Source organism: Carassius gibelio, chromosome B14 (genome assembly GCF_023724105.1).
Source record: "Carassius gibelio isolate Cgi1373 ecotype wild population from Czech Republic chromosome B14, carGib1.2-hapl.c, whole genome shotgun sequence".
Taxonomy (NCBI): domain Eukaryota; kingdom Metazoa; phylum Chordata; class Actinopteri; order Cypriniformes; family Cyprinidae; genus Carassius; species Carassius gibelio.
The window spans coordinates 10,703,815-10,710,116 of NC_068409.1; positions in this window are offsets into that span (position 1 = coordinate 10,703,815).

The following is a 6,302-nucleotide window of genomic DNA, read 5'->3' on the forward strand; positions in this document are numbered from 1 at the left end:
AACACGCTGCTTGTGAACACACACAACTCCAAGCAAAAGCATATGTGCATACTAATCAGTCCTCACTGTGAAGTAGTAAATTTGATTACACGTTTGATGAGCACCTGGAGGAACAAATTCGAAAGCCCTTTATTGATTGTTTATGAAACCAATATTTCATTAAATGTAAAACTAATATTTATCAGCATCTGGGATAAATGTCATGGAAGAGTGTGCATGTGCAGCATGTGACATTTTTTTCAGAGAATAAACCACCATATTCATTTGATATTTTTTGTAAGGTTAATAGGATAAGACAATCTGAATTCTGATCATTTTTATGGGCATTCAGAATGCTATTGGGCTGCTTTCAGTCGTACAAAAGCAAGTTTATACCTGTCGTCATGCCATACGCTCTCTCTGTCTTTTAGATTCAGTTTGTAAGTGCTGCTACTGCGTGTTACGGTCTGTTTTATACTTCTAGGCCTGTCCATGTCGTGACAGTAGGTCACGGCTAAGTGTGTGTCTCTGTCATTTCAGCCTCATTTGCACTGTCACTAAACACACAACACTGTTTTTATTTGTCTGCTGTAAATGGCCCAGGCAGTTGAAACAGCTCTGCTGGATACCAGCCTGTGTTTTTCTCCAAAACCACTAAAATAGAGACCGTTTAGAAGATAGAGACCAAGTTAGGTAAATTTGGACTTATTTTGATTGTTTTCTTGCATAGACGTAGTAAAACAAAAAAACAGTTACTAAGGGAATTATTTAAAAGAATAGTTCAAGCAAAAATGAAACAAATTCTGAAAATGTACTCACCCTCAGTTGATCGAAGATGTAGATGAGCTTTGAGAAATTTAGCATTACATGACTTGCTCACCAATGGATCATCTGCAGTGAATGGGTGCCGTCAGAATGAGAGTCCAAACAGCTGATAAACACATCACAATAATCCACAAGAAACCCACACCAATCCAGTCCATCAATGGACATCATATGAAGCAAAAATAATTAAAGTTTGAAAGAAATAAATGCTTGTTTTATTTTATTTAAAATCATTTTAAGTCTAGCTCAAGTTTGCTGAATCTGCTTTATTGAGCTAAACATTAAACCAACTTTGGAAGTAGCTTCTTCCCTACATAACTTACCCAAAATACATGTTCTTGGCAGGATTTTTAAATAATTGATGTGCTTCAGGGGCAATTAAATACACCCCAACAGGCTAATCAGAGATCATTTTTGTGGTTTAGCTAATCCCAGTTGAGGTTTGGTTCTGTTTAAAGGTTTTTTTCTTTTTTTGACCCATTAAATTGTGCCATTCTCATCCAATATAACTGAACCAAAAAATTGGTGCATGCCAATAAACTTGTATAGGGATGTTGTGCAAGCGCTCATGAATCAGCGCACAGTCTCAGACTTGATCAACTCAGGACTCAAATAAATACATATTGATTTAATTATTACATAATTAGTTGGTAAATTAATTAATAAATTATTAATAAAGTTATTTTAGGAGAATTTTGCTCTCTTTTGCATGTGAACTTGACCAGTTTGACACAATTTGTGAATGTAAGTGATGTTAACATGCATTAATTTGTTTATGATATCAGTGGCTTTAAACACATTTGGAATATGATATCACGGTGTTATAATAACCATGTGCTGTGGTTTCAGACTTAGTTTTGACATGTCCTTCACATCTTAATTCCTCAGTTTGTTATTTTTTGGAGTGAAAAGTTTTTCAGCTCAGAGCCAAATAAACATTCTGGACAGCCTGAACAGTTTGTTCTTGAGATGTTCTTGGTCTTGTGCCTAACCTTTTGCATTTTGAACAGCTGTTCAAAATAAGGCACACGATTATATGACTATTGTACGATTGTATTGTTGCTCTGTGTTTGCAAACACAAGCTTGTGTGTTTGTATATGCCTGGATTCAGCACTGATGCATTGGAAGCGTCAGAGTCATTAATCAAAATAAAGTAAATTATTTGCATGAAGCAAAATCACCAAATAGACTTCTCATTTTGTGATGTGCACTGGTTGACTGTGTCACTCACCACCAGTGCTAGGCTGTTGTGGTTAGTTGCCAGAATGTTGCTATGCAAGGTGTTCAGTGTTTTTTTTTTATGTTGCTAGGTTGTTCTGGGTAGTTGCTAGGAAGTCTCTAATATCTCTAAATTGTGAAGACAACAATACTGCATCCTATTATTGAATAACGACATACTATTACTTTAAATACTTTACATCTCACAATTACAAGTTTGTGTAAATTCCAATCTAACTATTCCAAGTTTAACATCTAAATCCCAAGTTTAACATCTAAATCCCAAGTTTAAAACTCAAAATCTCACAATTCTGAGTTTACACCTTAATCCCATTTTCAGAATTGCAAATTCACATTTCACACTTCCGAGTTTACCTTTGACAATTCTGAGTTTATGTATCAATCCTTATCTCACAATTCCTAACTGACATTGGATAATTCCGAGGTTACATCTCTCAAATCTGAGTTTATGCCTTAATCCCATTTTCACAATTTAAAATTTACATTTCATTCTTCTGAGTTTGCATCTCACAATTTTGAGTTTGTCTAAATCCCAATTTTACAATTTCCAGTTTACATTTCACACTTCCAAGTTTACATCTAAATCCCAATTACACAATTGCAAGTTTACGTCTCACAATTCCGATCTCACAATTCTGAGTTTACATATCAATATACTCACAAATACAATACTGTATTTTTTACTTCTACAACAGAATACGAACAAAGAACAAAATTACTATGTTGTATTTCACAATTCAGATTTTATTTCAGACAAGTATGAACTTATATTTTGCAATTCTGATTAGTTTTTTCTTCTTCTCAGAACTGCCAAAAAATGTGAGATTAAAATGTTGCAATTTCTAAAATTATTTTATTTACTTTGTCCTGTAGCAGAAACAGGCCTCCATTTTTCTGAAGAACAGTGAGACAAACAAGAGAAACATGACCGACTATATATATATATATATATTACATACATACTCCTGTTTCTTTCTTTTTCAGTGTCTTTTTCTTTTCTTTCTTCGTTGCATTTTCTTTGAATCAAACTCTTCTCTAGCTCTTGTTTTCAGCTCTTCTCGAATGTGCAGGGTCTCCTCATGCCAAACAGGGTAAGAACATTGTGTTGAGCAGTGGGATCGTTTCACAGCCGCAGTGCTTCTTATTTACACTCTATCTAGCACTGCTGTGAGTGCAACCGAGCACAGAAACAAAGCAGAGCTCTACCAGCCCTGGAGTTTATGTCTGCAAGAACAAACAGAAATTAAAGTATCCCACGTCTCCATATCCTTTGCCCTTGTTTGTGTTGGGCAGATGCCAACACAGGGAGGCAGAATAATACAGTGAACAATTTCTTTACAGTGTCGAGTGTTAACCTTTACCGTCTCTTTTAACCGTCTCTGGCACACGAGGGATCCTAAATGCTGGAAATAAAGAGGTTGTGTTCTTTGCTTCAGGGAAAATTGAACTTTTTCGATATAAGGTTATCATCAAAGTTTAATATTTAGTGGGTTTTTAAATATCTTACGCAATTGTGTTTCATTGGTCCGAAACCCTTCAGCATTTTACTATTCGATAGGTTCTGATTGGCTGTGAATGTGGCACTTTTGTTTTCAGTATGTTTTCTTGATGGAAACTTGCTTGTGGATTATTGGGTTGTTTTTATGAGCTGTTTGGACTCTCATTATGATGGCACCCATTCACTGCAGAGGATCTTGGTGAGCAAGTGATGTAAGGCTAAATTTCACCAAATCTGATAAAGAAACAAGCTCATCTACATCTTAGATGGCCCGAGGGTTGAATAATAATTTTGGTTGAACTATTGCTTTAAATACTACAGTACTATTTTAAAGTTGAAATCCTGCTATTAGTCTTTATCTTTCTTTGGCTCTCACGGATGTGCCGTCTATGACATACAGTATAAACAATCAGTTTTAATCGACAACTTAATTTTTTGGCTCAAACATAGAGAGGGTGTGTTATGCATTAGCATCCTGCACATTGATTCCCAATGAGCCAATCACACATGCTTATGCACTCAGATGAATGCATCACACTCTTAATTTTTCATTGGTTGACTGTAACAAATGAAGCTTGGCTAAAGGCCACGGCAAGGGTCCAAGATAACAGCTAATAGCTGGAATTGCAGCAGGGGATTGTCAGATGTTTAGTATTCTGTTTCATTTACTGTTTTTATTAATTTATTCTACCAATGATGATTACAGATGGAACTTAGTATATAGTGTCAACCCAAAACATTTAATACAATGTGGTTTATTTTTGAACAGGTGCATCTAAAAAAATAGAATATCATGGAAAAGGTCTTTATTTTTTTAAATTGAATTAAACAATCCAAACTTTCTTATATTGTAGATTCATTGCACACAAACTGAAATATTTCAAGAGGTTTTTTTTTTTTTTTTTTTTATTCTGATGGTTACGACATACAACGTAAAAATACATACAAAAACATCTAAAAAAAAAAATTTAATATTCCATTTTGAGCTTGATTAGTTTGCTTAATTTTGAGTATAATACTGGGTTAGTTTAGAACATGCAAACACAATTATGGGAAAGACTACTGACTTGACAGTAGTCTTCAACACCCAATCATCAACACCCTGCACAAGGAGGGTAAGCCACAGAAGGTCATTGCTGTATCAAAATGTATTCATAGACAGTTGATTGGAAATAAAAATGTGATAGGAAAAGGTGCCCAAGCTTCAGGAATAATCACAGCCTTGGAAAGAATGTCAATAAAAGCAGATTCAAGAACTTTGGAGAGCTTCACAAGGAGTGGACTGAAGTCGGAGTCAGTGCATCAAGAGTCACCACACTCAGACATCTTCAGGAAAAGAGCTACAGCTGTCACATTCCTAGAACCAAGCCACTTCTGAACCAGAAAGAAAACGTCAGAAGCATTTAACCTGGGCTAAGGAGAAACTGTTGCTCAGTGGTCCACAGTCCTCTTTTCAGATGAAAGTAAATTTAGCATTTCATTTAGAAATCAAGGTCTGGAGTCTGGAGGAAGACTGGAGAGGCGCAGAATCCAAAGTCCAGTGTGAAGTTTCTGAAGTCAGTGATGATTTGGGTGCTGTGACGTCTACTGGTGTTGGTTCATCGTGTTTTATTAAAGGTCCCGTTCTTTGTGATCCCATGTTTTAAACTTTAGTTAGTGTGTAATGTTGTTGTTAGACTATAAATAATATCTGTAAAATTATAAAGCTCAAAGTTCAATACCAAGCGAGATAATTTATTTAACAGAATTTGCCTAAAACAAACGCCCAGTTTGGACTACATCCCTCTAGTTCCTGCAGTAATGATGTCACTAAAACCGTTTTTTTGACTAATCTCCGCCCACATGAATACACAAACAGGGGGCATGGTCTTGTTGTGCTCCAAAGGAGGAGAGGAAGAGTTGCATTTGTGTTTGTCAGCGATTAATCAGCGATTAATTCCATCAGGTGCGTGATTTCACATAAAGCAGCTGTTACTACAGAGAGCCATTGTTAATAGAGAAGATGCGCAAATCCACTTCATTTTCAGCGTTTATTGGTGCATCTTCTCAGTTAACAACGGCTCTGTGTAGTAACAGCTGCTCTATGTGAAATCACGCACCTGATGGAATTAATCGCTGATTAGAGAACCGGCTTTACTGACGAGATGCGCATTAACGATTGGCCGATCGTGATCGGAGCACCCCTATGTAAAACTATGTGCAGCTCATTTTGCTGAGGACAGCTTGCTGAGGACAACTTTCTCAATCAGTTTAATGCCGGATTTGCAAAAAGATTATTCTAGAAAGATGGAGCAGTTCCCTCTTTGTCTGGAGAAGGCGTTGTTTATGGACCACAACCGGTAAGTGTATTTTATTATTTAACTTGGTGCGTTTAATAGTTTCTGTAACTTATTACAAAAAGGGCAATGCTGTTTAGCTTTGTTAACTAGATGGTAGGGCTGTGCAAAAAAATCAAACGCGATTTTCATGCGCATCTCGTTAGTAAAAACATTCTGTTATTATAAGTACATCTCCAGCACGTGCGTTCTTTTACTGTCTATGGTTCAGATCAGGATTGCCAGGTTTTCAAAACAAATCCTGCCCACTTGTTTCTCAAAACTAGCCCAATCGCGTTTCCAGGAGGGCAGCCTGCGCTCAGCTGGTGTAGAATCACAACACAGGTACCGCTGGTCCAATCAGAAGTCGTTACGTATTTCTGAAGGAGGGACTTCATAGAACAAGGAAGTCATCAGCCCGTTTTTATGACAGTGAAAACAGCGG